This window comes from Heterocephalus glaber, unplaced genomic scaffold, assembly GCF_053883595.1.
Source record: "Heterocephalus glaber isolate CG9 unplaced genomic scaffold, H.glaber_assembly_v1.0 deba00001606, whole genome shotgun sequence".
NCBI lineage: Eukaryota > Metazoa > Chordata > Mammalia > Rodentia > Bathyergidae > Heterocephalus > Heterocephalus glaber.
Window position 1 is genome coordinate 5,458,517 of NW_028258377.1, and position 24,121 is coordinate 5,482,637.

The 24,121-nt window shown below is 36.1% G+C and overlaps 1 protein-coding gene and 1 pseudogene across 2 annotated transcripts in view; one reads left to right on the forward strand and one right to left on the reverse strand.

The window, feature by feature from the left end:
• The window catches only part of Commd10 (COMM domain containing 10), a 174,732-nt gene that overhangs the window by 27,585 nt on the left and 123,026 nt on the right, over window positions 1-24,121 (reverse strand). The gene's annotated exons all lie outside the window — the stretch shown is intronic.
• LOC106010488 (TNF receptor-associated factor 4 pseudogene) lies at window positions 17,163-22,678 on the forward strand (annotated as a pseudogene).

Below are 24,121 nucleotides of genomic sequence, written 5' to 3' on the forward strand. Positions count from 1 at the left end.
TTATGTTTTTATTTTCAGTTTTTTGAGACAGGGTCTTGCTATGTCTGTTCAAGCTGGTCTTAAACTCATTATGTAGCCCAGACTAGTCTCAAATTCACTGCAAGCTACCTGCCTCTTGAGTGCTAGGATTTATAGGCATGCATCACCACACTTGGCTTAAAATTTTTTTAAAGTAGTTTCTCTTTCATGAAAAATAAATTGCTAAATAAAGACAGTATCATTGGCATTTCCCATTTAACTTAAATTACAGTATGAGGTATTATACTACTTATTGTTATTTATCACTCTTTGACTTCAGAAATAGCTAGGATTTCAAACAAGATGTCAGTAATTAAGTTTTGTTTCAATCAACAAGTATGCTCAAAAAGCTACCCTTTTCCCTGTCTGGTCTTCCATTTCAATTTTGTTAGTACATTTCAGGATTCAAGAGATACTGACATACATGGTTTGCTTCAAATGACAGATTTGGGGGATTTTAGGTTTTTTTTAAGTCAATGGATAAATAAGAAAAACAAGATTATCTGTATGCCAGGCCATAGTAATTCTCTAGTTTGTCTCTCACAGAACCAACACATATTTTTTTTCTATTTAGAGGGTCACTCCCAGAGATGCTGTAAGTCTTCAGACTAAGGGAGATGTAACAAAACAAAATGAAACAAATCAGGAAAAAAAAAAAACCAACCTGCACAGAGTATTTTGATGACTAACTAGAAACTGACACAACTGGAACAGATCAGCTCTATGGGCCTCACTTTCTTGTGTATTTCTTTACTTTTCCTGTCTTTGTTAAAATCTTAATTCTTTTTCAGTCATACAGGTTACCTGGTTTACATATGCCTATCTCTCACATGATACTTTTTCTAATTATCCCTCACTAGACTGTAGTTCACTTACAGTCAACAACAGACTGCATATATGACCATATACCATACAGCTAAGGTGTAGCAGGCTAAACTATGTAGGTTTGTGTAAGTTCACTCTGTGGTTTTTGCACAATGATAAAATTTCCTAATGAAGAATTTCTCAAAACAAATCCCTGTCATTAAGCAATGTGGGACTACATAATTAGAATTGAACCTTTTTCAATGTTGCCCAAAAGTTACTGTGTACTTTAAAATTTTATTTACAAAGAATTCAAGATCACAGAAATATGACTGTTGAATGAATATTCTCATGTGAAAACACATCAGAATACAGCTTAAGGACAATCCCTCAGGTTTTAAGACTTTATGCATTTAAGAAAAGCAATACACAACAAGGAGTATGCATTACTTTGATGAAGGGGAGTGCAGGAGAATTCAGTGAAGTATCAGTTTCTACCTGGCAGATTTCAATATTCTGATATATGTTAACTGGGATGGAACTCAGCAATCTGAGGGGGAAAAAACTCATATTCTTTTGGACAAAAGTGACAAGGAAGTCTTCATCAATTATCATAAGTGCTCTATTATAACAGCTTATACCTGGTACCTACCATACCTCCTGTGGCTTGTGTGGCCAAGAAATGGTTAAATGTATTTGGTTCAGTTTCACATCCATATCTTCAATTTCCTTGTCTTTTATGTGTTTAAACATTTTTGAAAATGCTTATAAGGTTTTTCTAGCAGATTTATTCTGTAATACACATGATTAACATAATGACAACTACTGGTTTTATGATATCACCATACACAATTTACCAACCTACATACTATGTAGCCATATTAATGGAGAGCATTACTAATTTCAGAAGTTGCCCCAAATGAAATAAATTTTAAGTACCTTAGACACTTGGTTTTATTTCCAACTTTACATTCAAAGCTAGAGCTTTTTACTTGGGCTCCAAATGTATTAAAACTGCATTTAAACGGAGTTCAATTTTTCTAGTAACTATGTAATCACCTTCAAAAACTAATGGTTACATAGTACAGGTTACTGGAAAACCAAATGCTCAAATAATTCCAGGAAACCTATCTCATTCTTGACTGTTTCAAAAACTAATTAATACTAAGATTCTCTTAGATGTTTTCTTTTAACCTTACACTTACATACAGATTAAAGAAAAAGCTCATAGGATATTATCGTTGAGATGAGGGATGATTCTATCATTAAAAAGATAATTACTTAAGAACAAAAAAAGACCCCCATTTTCTTTTTTCTAGAGGCAGAGTGGGGGGGATAATGATTCCAAATTAAGTTGTCCAAGATATGAAGAGCTAAGAGGGTTAAATAAACAACCAAATCTAAGTTGAGGTGACAGATTTCTTTTAAAATGTGTCAATTCCTTTAGATAACAAATAATATAAATGTGCTTATTCCAAACCATTTGTAAATGGTTTAATTTAAGAACAGATGATTCTACATATAGAATATTTTCAGAGATGGAGAGAGAGTTGGAGGACATTTATTGGGTACAGTGATGAAAGTCACCATAAACCACAAACTTATATACTGGAAAACAGAACTAGTCTTCAAAACAAAGAAACAAAGATCTATACAGCTATTTTAAAAAAGGAACAGCAAACTGAGCAAATTGTTCTTAGCTTTTCATGGTTAGTTTAAGCCTGCTGACTTTTGAGTAAAATTTGTAAAAAAAAAAAAAACTAATGAAATATACTAGAAGTAGCTATTTGGTAAATGATTCGAGGGCTTAAAGTAGGGAAACAAAATCTGTATTTTGGAAAACTCAGGTACTTATAGAATGTCTGCCACATACCTAATTGGAGACTATGGTAGTTCCTAAATTACTGTATATTTAAATGTGAAAAATAATATCTACCTTGTAAGCAGAATATTTTTCAAATGAATATCAAGGGAAAATTTTTAAATAAAAGCTTTCTGGCTAGACTACCAATAAGTTAAGTTTCCTACCTGACAGTTTAAATAATTCACTTGATATTATTTGATTCTAAAAAAGGATAACATAAAGTCTGATATGTATGACTTAGGAAACGCATAACAATGCTATGGATGAAAAAAATTAGAAGATATGTGCATTTACCTAATTATTTTCTGGGCATTTGGTTTTATGTAAAAATGAGTATACTATACATATGGGATCCATATAAATTATACAGAAATAGAGGGTACATAAGGCAGGCTAGAGTAAAACATAACATTTTCAGATAATTATACTACACTGCATGACAAGAATGATTTATTCCTTACAGAGGATAGAGAAAGCAGGAATAAAAAGGGAAAAGATTGATAAACAAATTGGGTCACATTAAAATGAGAATTGCTTTTCATCAAAAGACAACTTAAATGGCATTTAAAAGGCAAGCTATAGAGTGAGAAAGACAATTGCAACACACACTATCAATAAAGATTTTGTATCTCAAGTTTCTGCAAGTCAGTAGGAAAAACGAACTTGAAAGATTTTAAAAGGCACTTTATAAAACTGATATACAGATAGTAAAAAACCATGTTAAATGGTGCTCAACTCATTAATAATCTGGGAAATGCAAACTGAAAGTTCAAAGTGATACCAATCTACAAACCATCAGAATGGCTAAAATTACAAATACAGAACATACCAAGTATTGGAGAAGACATCTAAAAGCTGTAACTAACTCCCAAAAGCAGTTGTTAGGAAGTAATTGATATGAGCACTTTAGGAAATTGCCTTGCATTATCTACTAAAGTTAATCCAATGTTTCAGGAATTCATATCTAAGTATATACATGAAACACTGCATGCACAAGTGCACCAATCAAAGTGCCAACTCATTCTCATTATTAAGAAATTGTTAAATACATTGTGGTATGGTCATAACAGAATTCTTACAACTAGGAATATAAAGTATTCCAACACAAAATATAGAAGAACTTCATATTATAATGGTAAGTAAAAGAAGCCAGAGACAAATGAGTACATCTTGGTTAATTCTATTTATACCAAATATATACATAAAACAGGAAAAACATGTCAAATTAGAACAGTTGGGGGAATAATTAACTTTGGAAGAGGACTTTTGGGGATGCAGGTAATGTTTTGTTTCTTCAATGGGAAGCAGTTACGTGGATGTATCCATTTTGTGATAACATACTGAACTGTGTATGTGTTATACTAAACTAAAACATGGATAGGATACCACAGGCTAACTTCAGTTTTATTCTGAAGACAAATTAATATTTTTCTGAAACAATGGGCAAAGTTTTCTTCTGACTTTTTAGGTTCCTATTAACTAACAGAAAAATGATAAAAACCATTTTAGTGTGATAACTAAAATGCTCTCATTCTTCTAAAATTACCATTAGCCACTATTAGTTATTTTAACTTTTATTTAACTGTCATTGGTAATTTAAAATGCTTCAAAGAAGCCAAGTGGAAAGTAACAGCTGAACAAGAATAAATGAGTAGTTTCTTGAAGATAATCCAGAAAATAACAGTATAAAATGTTTTTAAGAAAAAAAGTTGTATTTAAATAACTGTTTAAGATACATATGAAATAACTAGTTTCATATTAAATGGAAGTACTTGTATACCTTCCCTAGAAAAGAGGTCATCTAAGGCAGCTTTAGTTAACTCTGCCAAGTTGAAGAGTCACTTCAGATGAGATTGGGCACATCCAAGCCATAGACTGAGGAGCCACTTCATACTGAGCTGAGTTTGATATGGAAGGTAGGCTCGAGCTACAAACTGCAATGTCACATCATGAAGGGGAGAAACCCTGCTCCTGACACTAAGCAGTATGTGAGGACTGCATACAGTATCTGTTTAAGAAGCCCAGGTTACATATTTCTTTTGTTACCAGTAGCACATAAGGTATCTTTTGTGATTTACTGATGGCATATTGTGCTGACCAAAAGCAGATCTAGTTAGAAATAGAGAGCTTTGAGATACTACAAGTAGGAGCCCAGATATAGGCACAACATTATAGCTAAACAGGCTAAATATCATTGTCCTAAATAAATCTTTTAGTTTGGACAAATTCAATTAATGGTGCTGGAACAAGCACTCTCTACCTCAAAAAAACCTTAGCATAAATGTTGACAAATAATAAAACTCAATAAGCTGAAAATATAAAAAATGAAATTTGATGATGTTGAATACTTCCATAGCCATAAAATTACAGCATATTTGGGTGTGCCAGATTCTGTTTTAATTGCTAAGATAGAGATATTAAATATCTGTGCAAGGTCACACAAATGGCATTTGAATCCAGCCAGTCTGACTGTAACTCCTTGCTCTTACCTGAAGGGATTGATCATTTCTAAATCGTATATCTATATAAAATATAGAGAACATTTTTAATATTCATTTGAGAAATATTTAATGTTTATGACTGGTCAGGCAATATTCTAAGCATTCAGAATATAACAGTTCATAAAACTGAAGTCTTCTGACCCTGTACAATTTGGATTCTAGTGGAGGCTCACAGACAATAAATGAGTAAAACATATGGCTTGTCTAATGCACTATAAAGTTTGTCTGAAGCTATGGGGCATGGAATGTGCTGGAGGGTGGGGAAGAGGTACTCAGGGAAGGCCACTCTAGTAAGGAAGATGTGAGCAAAGACCTAAATGAAATAAGAGGATAAACCATGAGGATATCTGGGAGTAGAACATTTCAGATGGAGGAATCATCAAGTGCAAAGTCCCTGAGGAAAAAGTGTACTTTGTGTCTTCAAGAACACCAAGGAGGGAGCCCCAGGCAGAGGCCTGCCCAGACATCAGCAGCTGGGCACACACATTCCCCAGTCAGAGGCCCACTAAACACCAGCAACTTGGGCATGCAGGCCCTAGCCAAAGGCCTGCCTGGAAAATGACTGCGCAGGTGCTTAGGCCCCAGCCAGAGGCCTGCACAGATACCATCCTTAAGTGCATGCAGGCCCCAGCCAGAGGCCCGCTCAGAAAACAGCAGACTGGGTGTGGATGCCCCACCCAGGGCCCCATCCAGACACCAGTGATTTGGTCGCACAGGCCCCAGCCAAAGGCCTGCCTGGAAAACAGCTGTGTGGGTGTGCAGGCTGCAGCCAGAGACACACCTAGATACCATAGCTAAGTGTGAACAGGCCCCAGCCAGGAGCCTGTCCTGACAACAGCCCAACGTGGGGAATCAGAAGGCAATCATTCTGAATTTAGGTATTGTCACACTGGTAAATAGCAGAGAGAAGGCTTGTTGAGAACTGAACCCCACTGAGAGTTCAAAGAGTCACCTCGATAAAGGTACAGCAGACTGCACTGGTTGAAATGAGAGGACACCTAAACAAGTCTTAAAACCAGACTTTCAGATCACCCAAGGCAACCCCAAGAGACAACAAGATGGAATAATCTGAAACTCAACCACTTGGACTCCCTGAAAGAGGATCTGAAATAAAATCAGAAGTAATTTTTCAGACAACAACAGGGATTGCATCCATAGTGAAAGACATGATTAATAACTCTCGAACAAACACAAATCAAAAAAAGAGGAGCTGAGGAACTGGATGGAATCCCAGCATAAGAAATAAATGGAATCCATAAAACAGATGCAAACAGATATCCAGGAGATTAAAACTCCACTGAAAGTTTATGCAGCAGAATGAGCCAATGTGAGGACAGAATATCAGATATAGACGACAAGATTGTGATTAGTGGCCAGGAAAAGAAAAATTTCTTAAAAATAGCAAGGACCATGAGAAATCAATCCAGCAACTGCTAGATGATGGAAAGAAGAATAACACAAGGCTGATGGAAGTCAATGAAGAAACAGGAGAGAGTGTAAATGACATAAAAAAACTGCTCATATTAGTAATGGCAGAAAACTTCCCAAATAGGGGAAAAGAATTTGACATACAGACAAGTGAGGCATATAGGACTCCAACTAGCCTTGATCAAAAAAAATCTACACCTAGGCATATAATAGTTAAGATTCCAGAAACCCAACAGAAGGACAAAATTTTACAAGCAGTCTGAGAAAAGAAACAAGTTACACACAAAGGAAAGCCCATCAGCATCACAGCAGACTTCTCAACACAAACCATCAAGTCAAGAGGAGCCTGAAGTGATGTATTTCAAGACCTAAAAGAAAACACCCTCTAACCCAGATTAATGTACCCTGCAAAACTATCTTTCAAAATTGATGGAGAAATTAGATACTTTCATGACAAAGAATACCTGAGGAACTTCATTTATACAAAACCAGCCTTCCAAAAAATTTTAAACATCTAGGGAAAGACAATGACCACCACAACCCCAGGAAGCCCAACAGAAAGAATCCATCAGGCAAGACAAGAAACTAAGTGCAAAGTGGGAGAATCCAACAACAGGAAAAGGTCAGGACAAGGATAAGTCACAACATATCAGTTATAATCATCAATATTAATGGTCTCAAATCACCAATTGACAGCAGTGACTACTGCTATTAGGAAAACAGAGCAAGCTCAAATAAACAACCTAATGTTGAACCTCAAGCTTCTAGAAAAAGAAGAGTAGGACAAACCCAAAGCTAATACAAAGAGAGGAAATTATAAAAATCAGGGAAGAAATCAATACAATGAAGACTAAGAGAATGATACAAAAGCAATGATACAAAAATATCAATGTAGCAAAGACTTGGTTCCTCAAAAAGAATAAACAAAACTGACAAACCCTTAGCCAACTTGATCCAAAAAAGTAAAGAAAAGACCCAAATCCATGCAATTAGGAATCATGGGTGAAATTACAATGGATCCAGCAGAAATCCAGAGGATCATCAATACCTACTTTGAGGACCTATTAGCCATTAAGATGGAAAACACAAAAGAAATGGACAGATTCCTAGACACATATAAATTATCAAAGTTGAATGAAGAACTAAAAATTCTAAAAAACCCACTATCAATCAATGAAATTGAAAAGATAATTAAAAACTCATCAACTAAGAAATGCCTGGGTCCTGATGGCTTTACTGATGAATTCTACAAGACATTTAGAAAGGAACTATTGCCACTACTACTTAAATTTCAATGAAATTGAAAGGGAAGCAATACTGCCAAATTCATTCCTGGAAGCAAGCATCACCTTGACTCGAAAAGCAGAGAAAGACCCAACCAAAAAAGAGAACTATAGGCCAGTCTCACTAATGAACTCAGATGTAAAAATCCTCAGTAAGATGATGGCAAAGAGAATGCAGAGGATCATCAAGAAGATCATACAACCTGACCAAGTGGGATTCATCCCAGGGATACAGGGATGGTTCAACATACGCAAATCACTAAATGTAATATACTATATCAATAGAGCCAAGGACAAAAACCATACAATCAGTTCGAAAGATGCAGAAAAAGCATTTGACAAAATCCAACACTCATTTATGATAAAAATTCTACAAAAAATTGGAATAGATGGACTCTACCTCAATCTGATAAAAGCCATCTATGAAAAACCAGCAGCCAGTATCATACTAAATGGTCAAAAACTAAAATCCTTGATGCTAAAATCAGGAACAAGACAAGGATGTTCACTATCACCACTCCTCTTCAATATAGTTCTGGAAACATTAGCCACAGGAATTAGACAAAAGAAAAAAAATAAAAGGAACAAAGATAGTAAATAGAGACGTTAAACAGCCATTATTTGCAGATGACATGATACTCTATAATACTCTATGTACCCCAAGAACTGTACCAAAAGTCTTCTAGACTTAATAACCAAAATCAGTTGAGTGGCTTACAAGGTCAACAAACAAAAATCAATAGCCTTACTGTACACAAACAACAGACTCACTGGGAGAGGAAATGGAGAAACAACTCCTTTCACAATAGCATCAAAAAATGAAATACCTAGGAATCAATCGAATGAAAGAAATCAAAGACCTCTACTCTGAAAACTATAGCACTCTGAAGAGGATATCAGAAAATGGAAAGCCATCCCTTGCTTCTGGGTAGGCAAAACCAATATAATGAAAATGGCCATACTTTCAAAACTGCTAGATTCAATGCAATCCCAATTGAAATTCCAACATCATACCTCACAGACCTTAAGAAAACAATCCAAAAATTCATTTGAAACAAGAGGAGACCTAGAATAGCAAAAGAAATTCTATACAACAAAGATAAGGTCGGAGGTTCACAATCCCCAACCTGAAACTATACTACAAAGCTACTGGGATAAAACAGGATGGTACTGGCAAAGAAACAGCCAAGGATCAGTGGAACAGATTAGAAGATGCAGAAACAACTTCAGACATACTCAGCCACTTCATCTTGATAAAGGAGCCAAACACTCTCACTGGAGGAAAGATAGCCTCTTTAATAAATGGAGCTGGAAAAACTGGGTTTCAACTTGCCAGAGATTAAAACTAGACCTATACCTCTTACCGTGCACTAAACTACAAACAAAATGGATCAAAGATCTAAATATTAAAACAGAAACACTAAACCAGCTGGAAGAGAGGTTAGGTAGAACTGTTAAAGACATTGGTGTAGGAAAAGATTTCATGAACAAAACCTCAGTCGCATGTGAACACAAGGAATCAACAACTGGGATCTCATTAAAAAGCTTCTGCACAGCAAGAGAAATCACCAAGAGAGTGAAGAGAGAACCCACAATGTGGGAAAACATTTTTACCAGCTGTTCCTCAGACAAATTTCTACTATCTAGAATCTATAAAGAACTTAAAAAAATCAGACCTCCCAAATTTAAAGACCCAATCCAAAAATGGGCATCTGAAATGAAAAGACATTTCTCAGACAAAGAAGTAGTAATTAGCAACTAAACATGAAAACATGTTCAACATCACTGGTCATTCGAGAGATGTAAATGAAAACAACACCGAGATTCCACCTCATCCCAGAAAGAATGGCTGCTATCAAGAAATCAACCAGGTCTGGGGACTTAGTTCAGGGGCACCATGCTGGCCTTGCAAGTGCAAGATCCCGAGTTTGATCCTCGGTACCAAAAAAAAAAAAAAAAAGAAATCAACCAATTAACTAATGCTGGCACAGTTGTGGGGCAAAAGGAACCCTTCTCCATTGTTGGTGGGACTGTAGACTCTGCAACTACTGTGGCAATCAGTATGGAGATAACCTCAAAAAACTAGGATAAGAAGTCCCATTTGACCCAGCTATTAAAAGAATTAAAGAAATCATACTACAACAATATATGTGCACCCACATTTATAGCTGCACAGTTTGTAATAGCCAAAACTTGGAAACAGCCCAAATGCCCATCAACTAGAGACTAGATAAAGATGTGGTTTTTGTATAAAACGGAGTACTGCTCAGCCATAAAGAATGAGAAACTAGAGACATTTATAGCTAAATGGATGCACATTGAGGCCATACTCTTAAGCAAAATCAATAGGACACACATGTGTAAATACTGAAAAGTTTCTCTGGTGTGAGAAACTGAAAGGGTAAATAAGAATCAAAATGTGTAATAGATAATGTGAAATAAGAAGAAAAGGTCCAAAGGGGAAGGGGACATGAGAGGGGTAGGGGAAAGGAAAGAGGGGAAAGAAATAAATTTGAGAAAAGGAAAAAACAGAAACAAAGTTTTTGTAAATAAAGAGGGGTGGAGGAGAGCTTGGAGGGCAGGGGAATGGGGTAAAAATAAACCAAGTTATATCATTTCCAGGTACAAATTCCCAATGATGAATGTCATTATACTGTATATCTAAAATGTACCAATAAACTTAACGAATTAAAAAAAACATGAAGGAGGTAGTATAACTGAAACACAGTAAGCAAGAAGGAGATTAAACCATGGGGTAAGAGACAGAATAGTGAGACAGATAATATAAAGCCACCATTAGATTTTGGGCTATTTTCAAAACAGAAGCCATTTAAGGGATTTGTGCAAAAAAAAAATCTAGACTTCAAATTATTTAGTTTTAAGTGTTCTACAAAATCCCTTATAACCAGAAAAGTGAGGTTTTTACATTAACAAAAGAGGTGAAGAGTAATACCCCAAAATAAAAGGTCCATAATCAGTGATGCTAACATGTCTGAAGGGTCATGGGTCCGTATTGATAGGGAGAAAGGAAATGAAAAGAGGTTAAAATTTTCACTGACATTGTAGTTGAGAAGACTGTGATCCAAACAAACATCAGCCATGGAAGCCAGATGATAATGGAGGTAGAAGTAGCAAAGGAATATAGGGAAATCCTCAGCATCATCAGACTAATAGAGACTCTTCATAGAAATATTAGGAGGGAAAGACAGAGAATGCCACTGGACAGGTATACTACCAGGGTAGCTGCACTAACACATATTCTGAAGTCTGACATTCAAATGAGTGCCTGTTTTAAAACCAAACAAGAAAGTACTCATTAGCAGTGAAAGAAAAAAATTCAGCTTTGTAAAATTAAAACAAGGTCATAAAGTCAAGAAAGCACCATATTTCACATATAATTTCTTACAGTGGCAATAATGCACATGCCTTTGAAGATGAGTTAAATTATTACTTTAGGTAAAACAGGAATGAGGTAGACTGCTTATGTAAATACATTTGAAATAAATTAAAATTCAAGGTTCAAGTGAAGAAGCTATCATAGTGTCCAGTAATGATGTATTTAAATAAGGCAATTTAGATGGAACTACATTCATCTGTAAATAATTTACACACAGAGTTATGAACTACCTAAAAAATTGTATAAGCTCTAAAAAGATAACCAATAGAATAATTTTAACTCAAAGGTTAAAGACTGCCGATTTTTAAAAGGGTCTCAGAGTCCCTTTTGTGAAAAGATCCTTTAAAGCACAATGGCTAGCAGAGCACAGGGAACAGTTAACTTGGATCCTCAGGAGTGCTGCAGAAAGAACAGCAACAGCATTACTAATCAGCCATCTACAGAAAGACTGAGTATAGCAGTCCCTGCAGGGCCTGAGACTTTTCATTTTACTAAAAAATGGAAATACACAAAAGGTACCAAGTCTAACTGTCTACATCCTACCAATAAACATCTTCAAATGTAAATTAGGTATCTATAAGATAACATACAAATCAATCAACTGATAATATAATTTCTGATCTGTGCCTTTTATACATATTTTTTTCCATTTGGGGAATAAAATGTGCCAGGCCATAGCTTTTTGGGTTGGTTAGTTGGTTTTATTTAAAACAAGGCACACTGATACCATTATGAAGAAAGAGTATGGGCTAAGCAATTCATCAGTCAAAATCAGAGAGCAGGCTGATGAATACTTTTGAATTTCTCTAAGGCGTGGTTTTAGTCCTTTAGGATTCACAATTATAAAAGTTGTTAACTCCTTTTGGCTGATAATTGTAGAACTGTTGCTTTTTGTTGTTGTTAGATTTTGAGTTCTAGCCTGAGTCAATTGTTTTCTTGTGTTACTGCAAAACTCACTCAAGTATTTAAAATATGTATTATAATCCTGGGTTAGAATCAGAATTCTTGGCTCTCACCTCTTCATCTAAAATGGTTTTCTCCCTCATTTAATTGGAGTATATCTTTTTTTTTTTTGGTACTGGGGATGGAACTGGGTTCCCTGCACTTGCGCAGCAGGTGGTGAAACCACTGAGCTAAATCCCCGGCCCCCAGTTGGAGTATATCTTTAGGGCTCCTCCACAAAAGGGATAATGGAGCTATATTTGCAAAGTTCTTACATCTCTGAGATATCTTTGTTTGCTTCACATTTAATGGTTAATTTGACTGGGTATACAGATTTCTAGTTTCAAAGTCTTCTTCTTACAGGATCCCAAAGGCACTCCTCTGTTGTGTCTTATAATTCAGGATTGCTGATGAGAAAACAAATATCAGTTTGATTCACCTTTTTTGTTGATAAAATTTTTTCTTCTTTGGACTCTCTTTAGGATGTTCTTATTTATCTTTGGCATACTAAAACCTCAAAAATATGTATTTCTATGTGAGTATTTTACTCATTCATTTTGATTTATAAGTAAACAGCCCTTCCATCTAAAGAATAGTAGTTTTTTTCAGGTCTAGTGATTTTTAAAAAAATACCTTAATTTCCTCTCTGTAGTACACACACCTTATTTATGCTCATTATCTTTGAATATACTTTTATGTTTTATTATATTCCTAAAAATAAGAACATTATACAGTTTATTTGTCATTTCATATGTCATTAGAGAAATGAAAATTAAAACAACACTGAGATTTCATTTTACTCCACAAAGAATGGCTATCACCCAGAAATCAGATAATAACAAAAGCTGCCAAGGCTGCAAGAGGAAAAGGGAGGGATGTAAACTAATATAACCACTATGGAAATCAGTATGGAGATTCCTCAGAAAACTAAAACTAGAAATTCCATTCAACCCAGCTATTCCTCTTCTAGGCATCTTCCCGAAAAAGTTAAAGACATCATATAACATATACATTATATGACATATACATGTATACTCATGTTTATGGCAGCATAATTCACAATAGATAAATCTTGGAAGTAGCCTATATGTCCATTAACAGGTAAATAAAGAAAGTGTGGTATTTACACACATTATTAGTAGTAGTATTCTGTCACAAAGGATAAACTTGAGTCATTTGTAGGAAAATGGATATATCTTGAGACTATTGCCTTAAGTGAAATAAATCAGACAAACCATCTTAAATACCACATGTATTTTCTCATATGAGAAACTCAAAATATAAATGAAGAGCAAAATAAAAGACAGACAATAGAGACAGTGAGACAGATCTTTTGCATATGGGAAGGGGACCAGGAGATGGGAGCAAAGAGAAAATAGAGGGTAGGGAAAGGATAAAAATATAAGAATTAAGATGGGTTATGTTCATGTACGAATTCTTCATGGGGAATGTGATCATTATGTACTACAAACATGTATTAATAAAAAAACACAAAAAAAATTTCAATCCTGTAGGCAGTTATTGCAACTAATCTTTTTTACATCAGCAAATAACTTTTTATTCATTTATTTTTAATGTCTTTAAAAGAAACAAAGCATTAATAGAAAGTTAACATTTTTCTTTTTTAAATTAAATATTTTAATTTACATTAATGGAGCTCAGTGTTATATTTCCATACAATTCATATATCACTGACCAACTCCAACCACCTTTTCTACTCTACCTCAACCTTTCATTCGTTTGTTTGCTTTGTTTTTTAGAGACAAGTCTCACTATGTAGTTCAGGCTGACCTTGAATTCACTATGTAGCCCAGGTTGGCTTTGAGCTTGTGGCAATCTGCCTGCCTCCGCCTCTCAAGTGCTGGGATTATACACACATATCACCATACCCAGTCCACCCCATTCTTTCTGACTCCTAGTGATCATACTTCTACTTTCAGGTTTACTTTTCTTAGTATCTTCATATGAGAGAGAACTTACCTTTCTATTTTTCTTATTTAACTTAACATAATATCCTCTGGTTTCATCTATTTTTCTTTATGGCTGAATAATATTCTATCGTGCATAACATGGCACATTTTAAAAAGTCTATCTGCATTAGCAGATAGGCAGGTAGATTTCATATCTTAGCTATTGTGAATAGTGCTGCAATAAACAGTGATGTGCAAGTATCTCTTTAGTTTCATTTCCTTTGATATATGTACCCAGAAATGAGTTGGATCAAATTGTAGATTCTATTTTTCGAATTTTGAGGAGACATTATTCTGTTTCCCACAGTGGATGTGCTAATGAAAATTCCCACCAACAGTGTAAAGAGTTTCTTTTTCTCCACATCCTTTCCAATATTTATTTACTTAGTAATAGTCAATCTAACCAAGATGAGGTTGTATTTTCCTAATGGATAAGGATTTCTTCACATATTTGTTGGCCATATATGTTTCTTCTTTTGAGAAGTGTCTGTTCTGATCATTTGCCCATTTTTAATTGGTATTAACTATTCTTTGGTTAAGTTTTTTAGTTCTTTATTCTAGATATTAGCTCTCTGTCAAATGAATAATTTGGCAATTTTTTTTTCCATTCTTTTCTGTAGGTTGCCTATTCACTGTGTTAACGTTTTCCCGTTGCTGTGCAGAAGCTTCTTTGATGTGATCCAATTTGTCAATTCTTGCTTTTATTTCCTGTGCTTTTGGGTCCTATTCAGAAAATCATTATCAGTGACAATGTTTTAAAGAGTTTCTTCTATGTTTTTCTCTACTAGTTTCAAGTCTTACATTTAGGCATTTGGTATCCAATTTGAGTTGCTTTTTGTACAGCGATCAAATCTTAATTTTCTATAGGTGAATACCCAGTTTTCTCAATTTTATTTGCTTGAAAAGACTATCCTTTCTCTAATGTATGTTTAACCTTTTGTCAGAAATCAATTGGCTGTAGATGCATGGGTTAGTTCTTGAATCTCTATTCTATTGCACTGATCTATGTGTTTGTTTTTATGCTAATATCAGGAGAGTTACTGTAGCTCTGTAGTACACCTTGAAGTCAGGTGCTGTGTGATACCTCTAGCTTTACTCATTTTGTTCAAGATTGTTTTGGCGAGTTGGAGTCTTTTGTGTTTCCATATGAATTTTAGATTCCTAGTTCTGTGAAGAATACCACTGGTATTTTGATAGGGATTTTATTATATGGTCAAATAATGAACAAAGCTCATTTGATTATATTAAAGAAAAAGTACAACTCATTTCTTTTGTTTGTTTTTTTTTTGTTTTTTTTTTTGTGGTACCAGGGATCGAACTCAGGACCTTGTGCTTGCAAGGCAGGTGCGGTGCCACTGAGCTAAATCCCCAGCCTGTACCTCATTTTGTATTTCCTGCAAGTTAACAGTGTTGTTAAATATGACATCCCTTAATCTGTAGCAAATACCATCAAGTTTTACTGAGAAGAGGTACAATATCAACAGAAACTCTGGGAAGGATATTAAATGACAGCAAAACAAAAGGGTCAGAATATAATAGCAATGCTATTTCAAGACAAAAGTTTTACTTGTAGTCAAGGTAAATTTAATAAAGCAGAAAACAATCTGCTCCCAGAATGCTGCAATCTCCTATTTTGAATAAATTCTTATTATCTGGAAATCAATATGGTCATGTTGCATACAAACAAGGTCTGAAAATAGTAACACCCCAGAGTTCCAACAGGGTGCCATACCCTCAAAGTTTTTAGACCAATATGAAGGATACTTCCTGATAGAAATGATGCTTCTGAGCATGATATTTCTTAAAATTCCACTTTCAGAATTATAGCCACTACAATAAAACACCAGGAAGTCACCAGATTGTTCACAGCATTGGTGACAAAAAAAATTGTTCATATTTACTGAAATACTGTCATATTTCACATGACAAAGCAGAACATTTTGGGGGGATTAACAGGTTAAAAGACAAATTTTTAATGAACCTAAATTGGGCAACTTTCAAATCTTTGAAGATTCTACCATATATCATCCTGACCATTTATTGGTTTAAATATAACATCTGTTAATAGTTAGAAAGCAGGCTAAAGTCCCATTAAGTTTTATTCCACAAACTTCAAGCATATGCTCTGAGTACCTCATAAATAAGTACCCATTATGTTACAGCAGGATGAGTAGTGTATTTCAACATTAATTTTACTATTGGTTTTGAAAATAAAGTGATATGTCGGCTCCCAGGAGTTCAACAGAAGAACATTCAACAGAAGAACATCAATTCTACTTATGCCACAGAAATGGGTAGCAGAGTTCTGAGCACACCCAATCTTGTCAAGTACAGCTTAATCCAATTAAATTGACAATCAAGAGTAACCATCATCATTCACAAAGGGTGGGTCAAAACAATGGAAAAAATAGAAGCTATCATTTGTGCAGCATCTTTGTACAAAACAAAGAGCTGTGTCATACTATTTAAATATAGAAGGTGATAGGTCTCTATGATGGCTTTTGATTAATTAATTCTACTAGTATGAACAGGGTGCTACACTGTGTGCTGCTGTTCTCACAAAGGTTCAGTTATACATGACATGAGGACTACTTATAGTTTGCTGCCTTTAAATGGTTCACCCAGCAGGAATTTTGCCTTCTTACACACATCACTTAGTAATAGTTGGGGGTTTTTTTCCTTCCCAAGAACAGATCAGAGTCCAGGATAGTCAGTTCTGAAATCAGAGTACAAGAGTTAAGGTATCATAAGGTCACGACAGACTTGAATTTCTTTGTATTTTCCTTCATAAAACTGAGCACAAGGAAAGATGAGCAGAAAACAGGAGATCGTTCTATGAGGTCAAGCAAGGGGTCACCTTTTTAGGTTCAATAAAGGGATGAGAATGGGAAATGAATAAGGTACACAGATACGAGAACATAAGTGTAAACAATGAATGTATAAATATGAGAGGAAATGGAAGTGGGAACAACTGGAAAAAGTAAAAAAGGTAAGTGGAAAAAAATGAGAAAAGAAAAGAAAGGTTAGTATGGCAAAAGGAAAAGAGAATGAAGACAAGAATGATGAAAGATGAGAACAGTCTTTCCCTATGAAATCTGCCCACTCTAAGCATAAAGGTGATTATAATTCTAATTTTAATAATATAATTATAATTTTACTTATAAATTTTAGCTTTTTCGGGTGAAACTGTTCAGGAATATAATTCTGTTAAAACTGTGATAACTGTACTATTTAAAACATTTTCTACTCAAATATTTATGGGATTATCATGTTGAAAAGCTAGTCTGATAAAACTGCTAGGAATTCCCCACTGCTCAGCATACAAAACTTAAGAAATTCCACTGAGTCTTTCCTTGTTTAGTTTCTTAGAAAAAAATTGGAAAAGAGAGATAATAATTAAAAATTACTAGCAAGAAGTAAGCCATCAAGCACCAGTAAATTCAGTACTACTTAGGTCAATTTAGGTAATTCAAATTCAAATAAAGGGAAAATGCTGGTTAAGATTTAAAAAGTCAAGTGCGGGATTTCAAACCCATCGCTATTGTTTTATGATGTAGGTGATCACTTTCTGTACAGCAAAATCTTTATAAACTGTTGACTCATTAGATGTAAATAAGTAAAAATTATTCATTACTAGATTAATTTGTCTATAAATCTTCAGCTTTTGTATTAAAGTGGACCTTTAATTTAGTTGAGTTCCTCATGTTGAAAATGAGGAATGTGAGTCCCAGCAAGGTTAAGTGACTTGCCCAAAGTCCCTTAGGGAAAAGTAATCAAAGATTTCTACCTCTAGGTCATTTCACTTCACAAATACTACTTGAGATTGATCAGAAAGTGATATAGAAAGAAGATATAAGTTAAAGAAATTAGACTATAGAGTATCATATTTAGTCACTGCTCCACAATAGTGAAAAATAAAAGTAACAAAGTATAGATTCCTACACAACTAGTTTTGTAAGCCATCATAAATTTCATACACTTTATTAACATAAAGAACTTTGTTCTGACACAATTTTTACTGAACAGTACCACAGACCATATGTGTAAGGACACTTATTTATGAAGAAATAAAATACAAGGTATATAATTCTTAACACTGTAAGTCTCCCTTCCTGTACACCCTGCTTTAATTTAGTTTGTCTCTAAGTAAGCCTTTAACCTTGTACAATATCCTGAAAACTATGAGAAAATATCCTTACTAGTTTCTTTTTTTATAGGAAAAAAGGGCACACTTACATGTCACCTGAAATTTTGTCCTGAGTTATCTGCTAAAATGGCCCAACTCCGTAGATGTATGCTCTGACTATGAAGATAACAGCTCTGAAGCTAAATGCTGAGAGTTACTACATGTTTTACAGAGACTCAATGGCAATACAAATTCAAATCATGTCTAATAAATAATAGTTCATGATGCACTATGGTTTAGTGAAAAAGTCATTTAAAAGATTTAAGGTGCACAAACATATATCTGGTGCCTATCAGTTAGAGATATCAGGTATCCAAGTAGATATGATACACAAATTGACCTGATCTGTCAGGTTCTAGATCTGGCTCTCAATCTGGCTCTGCAAGTGACACCATGCAAGTCACTTTAACAGTTACCTTAGGAAATCCTCTCCCCAATCCCCCAGGGTTTAGTGCTATTATCATTATCTTATAGATAAAGGAGCTGGGGCATTGACTAGTTCTTTCTCCAATGTTAGATAACTAAGTAGATCAATTCCAAAGCTTGCATTCTTTCAAATGGCCAGTTTCTGGAAGCATATTCCTAACATGTACTTCTGGGTCAGCAAGAGTGGAAGGGGAGGAGAGAAAGAAGTGCATAGGTTTCCTGTTCCTACTTTACTCAGAGAAATTCTCTGCTAGTTTATTGAACTTTTGGGTAAGATTTTGCTAGAAAAGGTTCTGCAACATAAAATGGCTGACCCCAAAATATTATGCTTTGCTAGAATAAAAGAATGAAAATGGTGTTAAGAAAACATAAGGACAGTAAAGAATAACTAATGGAAACGAATATTTTGAGACAAGCAGATAATATCTTGATTTAGTTGAGAGACTACATCTGAGAACACATTAATGAAAGTGTATGAACTTTCAAATGTTAATGAAAATGTGGGTTTTAAAAATATTTCCTTTAATCCTCCTAGTTTAAAAAAATTAACATCTTGGACAGGAATTAAGACTATAGCCTGAATTGACTGATGTCCAAGCAAGTACATTAATGGAAAACATAAAGTTTTATTTTAAAACTGTAGTACTGACTACACTATGAACAAGTGCATCACTAAGTTCCAATCATTACATTCTGAAGATTTCACTTTTTTGCATATATATTTTTAATTAGTGCATATTAATTTTATAGAACATTTGGTTTCATGGTGTTATTTTCATAATGCATATACTTAGATAAAATTCACTGCCCCCATTACCTTTCCTTTCCCACTCTCCCTGATACCCTTCCTCTTGTTTATTTCCACAAGACTACAGTAAGAAGACAGTCAATGTCAGACTGACCCAATTTACATTAGAAACAAAAACAAAAACTTCAAATTTCACTCTTTTAACTTGAACTGGAGAATGTATTCACTGTCTATAATATTACTCACAGAAGTGAAAATTTACATATCTTGATTTCAGAAATAATGACTGAAGAAGAGTTTAAAAGAATAAACTATAAGAATATCTGATTGTCACATATTCTCCAAATATCTTAGTGATTAAACAATTAACAAATATAGTCCAGCCAAAAGTAAACTGGCAGACACTAAACAGCTACCTTATCAGAAATTTCAACATCAAAAACTCCACTGAGGGCACAGGATGTAGCTCAGCAGCACCACGCCTACCTGGCAAGCGCAAGGTCCTGAGTTCGATCACTGGTACCCTGCCCCACAAAAACAACTCCAGCGAGTAGTCAGATTATTAGCAAGGTATTCCTGGATTAATGATTCTACTTCAAGTCAAAAAATTTAGCCAAGTGACAGCACTAATACCTATCACTAGTAGTCTGTGAATTCCACTTTACCTTATTTGACAGGTTCTAAGAGCTGGCAAACCACCTTAATAGTATGTGGAAAAGGGGAATAAGCTGCAGTCATTTTACATTTGAACCACTCCAAGCCAGCCTCAGAAATACCTTAAGAGGTGCCAGAAACTAAATACCACCCTCCCCCTAAAAAACTAAAAGGGCAAACTGTATCTGAAATAATGAAGTCAGTAGAAAGCAAGGAGGAAGGCAATGCCAATCAACATGTGAAAAGCTGTTTCTGCCAAGGAAGTATGCACATATAAACATATATTACATCTACATATCATATCTATATTTGGACTGATTTAAGGGGTCCATATATTTGTCAAGGCAATTTCAAGAATTGCTGAAATACAAGGAAATGAACAGCATGGACTTTCATATCGACTTTCTTAGAATCAAGTTATATAGTAGAGGAAGGGATTGACTAAAGAGCGGGCTAATTTACTTCAAATTTCATTTTTCTTTTTAAAAAAATTTATTTCCATTCCTAGGTTTTAAAGATCTATTTCAAATGGATCCAACCACAGGATGCCACCCCATCCTGTATTTATTGTGAGAACTAAATGTAGTGACCAATTTTCACCAGCATTGTGATAACAATAAATTCAGATTTCATTCATTAAGTGTTCATTAAAAATCTATGATCTACCAAGAACTGTGTGAGGTTCTCATGATAGCACAAAAAACCCAGTCTACAGACTTACAAAAATTAATTTATTAAAACAAAATACATTGTTATATGCTACGGTTTAGATCTAAAATGGCTCCCAAAGTCTTGAGTGCTTGGAAGGTGACTGGATTATGGGGCGCTATAGCTGAATTGAGTTAGGGGGGGATCTGGCTGGAAGAGGGAGTTCATGTGGGTGTGACCCGGAAGGGGTCACCTTTCTTGGGTCCGCCCTTGACTCTCTCTGCTTCCTGGATGCCATGAGATAAGCAGTTTTGCTCAGCCCAGGGCTTTCCATCATGTCATTCTGCCTTGGAGTCAGTCAACTAAGGGCTGAAACTCTAGAAACTGTGAGGGAAAAAAAGAGAAAAGAACCACTTCTGGCTGAGGCTGCCAGTCAGTGAAGGAGTCTTCAAATGCCCTGAGGACCAACTTCCTCTAGACTATACCAATATCTATCCAGATCCAGACCCGGAGGTCCAAGTATTAGGCCTGCCTAACTGCTGCATCCACAGTGAGGAGGGCTGCCGCTGGAGTGGGCCACTTCGACATCTACAGGGCCACCTGAATAGCTGCAGCTTCAATGTCCCCTGCCTCAACTGCTGCCCTACCAAGCTGAGATGCAGCAATCTGCCCGCACACTTGCAGCATGACTGCCCCAAACGGCACCTCAAGTGCAAGTTCTGTGGCTGTGACTTCAGTAGGGAGGACTATGAGAGACATGAGGGCATGTGCCCTCAAGAGAGTGTGTACTGTGAGAACAAATGTGGTGCTTGCATGATGCAGCGAACATTGGCCCAGTATGCCACCTCTGGGTGGCCCAAGCATACCCAGACTTGTACCGTACCTATTGTTCCAAGTAGTTTGTCTTTGACACCATCCAGAGCCACCAGTACCAGTGCCCAAGGCTGCCTGTGCCCTGCCCCAACCAGTGTGGTGTGGGTACTGTGGCTCGGGAGAAATCTACTAGGCCATCTGAAGGACAGCTGTAGCACTGCCTCAGTGCTGTGCCCATTCAAAGACTCCAGCTGCAAGCACAGGTGTCCCAAGCTCACAATGGCACAGCACATGGAGGACAGTGCGAAGTCACATCTGGCTATGATGTGTGCCCTGGTGAGCTGGGAGAGGCAGAAGCTGCAGGAACTGAGGCAAGAGCTGGAGGAGCTATCTGTTGGCAGTGATGGGGTGCTCATCTGGAAGACTGGCAGCTATGGATGGCGGCTAAAGGAGGCTAAGGCCAAGCCCAACCTTGAGTGCTTCAGCCCAGCCTTCTACACACATAAATATGGTTATAAACTTCAAGTGTATGCATTCCTCAATGGCAATGGCAGTAGCAAGGGCATACATCTCTCACTCTACCTTCATGTGGTGCCAGGTACCTTTGACAATCTCCTTTAGTGCCCCTTTCCCCACTGTGTCACCTTCTCCCTGCTGGATCAGAGTGACCCTGGGGTGGCTACGCCATAGCATGTCACTGAGACCTTCCACCCTGACCCAAATGAAGAATTTCCAAAAGCCGGGGACTTGGTGAGGTTCCCTCAATGAGAGTTCTCTGAGCTTTGGATACCCCAAGTTCATCTTCCACCAGGACATCCAAAAGCGAAACTGTGTGGCATGATGCAGTGTTCATGAGTGCCTCTGCTGAACTACCCCAGGAGATCCTCAGTTGAGTGCAGAGCTGGCAGGCTGGAGGGGAGAGAGGGATGGGACGTGACCTGTCAGACAATGGCTGAACCTGAAAAGGGGGCTGGACCCCCTTTCAGCTGCCTTCTGCTGCCTAGGTTCTGTTACCCTATCCTCCCCCTACCACCACCACCCTCAGGTCCCTCCAGTTGGTCCTTCAGCCCTGGCCCCTGGGGGGAGCAGGTCTTGGGGTTATCAAGGGCTGGAAACAAGCGATCCCAGGGCTTGTCTCCCTTCTTGGGCAGAGCATACATGCCTTGGTGCCCGCTATATCTTTCTTGGACTGAGGTGCCTGCTCAGGTGCTATGTCCCAAGAGCCATGGGAGGGAGGAGTTGGGTAAGGGAGGGGTAGTAAAAAGAATCTGTCTTGAGATTGATTTCTCTTCCCCTTTCCCCAGCTGTATCCCCTCTGGTTATTTATTTCCTTAGTGTCAAGGAAGGGGAAGCCATAGCAGGGGAAGCCTTGGTTTTTAATAAATTCTTAATTCTATTTATTAAAAAAAAGAAAAGAAAAGCTCTTCTACTTTAAGTTGAAGGTGTCAGGTTTTGTGTCTTAGCATCGGAGAAAGTGACTAAGAAAATGAGAAATAAGTAAAGAGAGGCAAGGAGTAAGAGAAAGCTTTCCAACCAAAGCTAAATCTTCAAAGTATTTTAAGAACCTATTAGACCATTACCACTTAACAAGTAAAGAGAAAAAGAAAAAAAAAAAGTAGTAAAGCTGCTTTGCCACACAGGCTTCTTACACAAAGCTAAGGAGATTACTGTGCTCTATGAAGCCTATAATTCAGAATACCTGGGCATTGGAAAAATAAAGTATTTAGGATATGTAGGTGACACTGCAAAAGAAAATGAATGAAGCTTTGGGATTTTCAAGGATACGAAAAAGTAGTTAATAAAGTTTATATTCACTGGATTGAACTACCACAAGATAATAAACTATTCTTAAATTTCTTTGGTTCCTCATGTGTAAAATGATAAAAAAAAAAATCTAAGTGATGCTTCATTTTTTAAATTACAGGTTTTCCCCCTTTTAAAAATAACCAAAGATCTCAATAAACTCAGACCATGTTACTTTATGTTTACATACAAAATTTTATATTTTACAGATATGTCTTTTGACTTGCTAGACAAATAATTTGTGCATGTATTCTGTCATACAAAAATTCTACACTTGATTATATACTATCATATTTTGTGCTGCAGCTTTTCACATGTGAACCATTTGTTTCCAAATTAGATGAGAAATTTATTTAGGGCAAAAATCATACTGTCGTCTCTTTTTGTACCTATCCTTTAGTCAATAACATAGTGTTGGACTACAGAACTGCTCAATAAACGCCTATTGAATTGAACAGTATTTTTAATCATTGCCACTTGTTTTTTCTTTGAAGTACAGTTGAACAGATTTAATACTATGTTGCTGTCAGTTTTTATACTTCATCCTGCTTCTGTGCTCACCCTGCTGGAAGAAGGCAAATTCAATCTTTACATTTATTCAATCACTGTTGCTCCTGCCAGGATGATCAACAACAG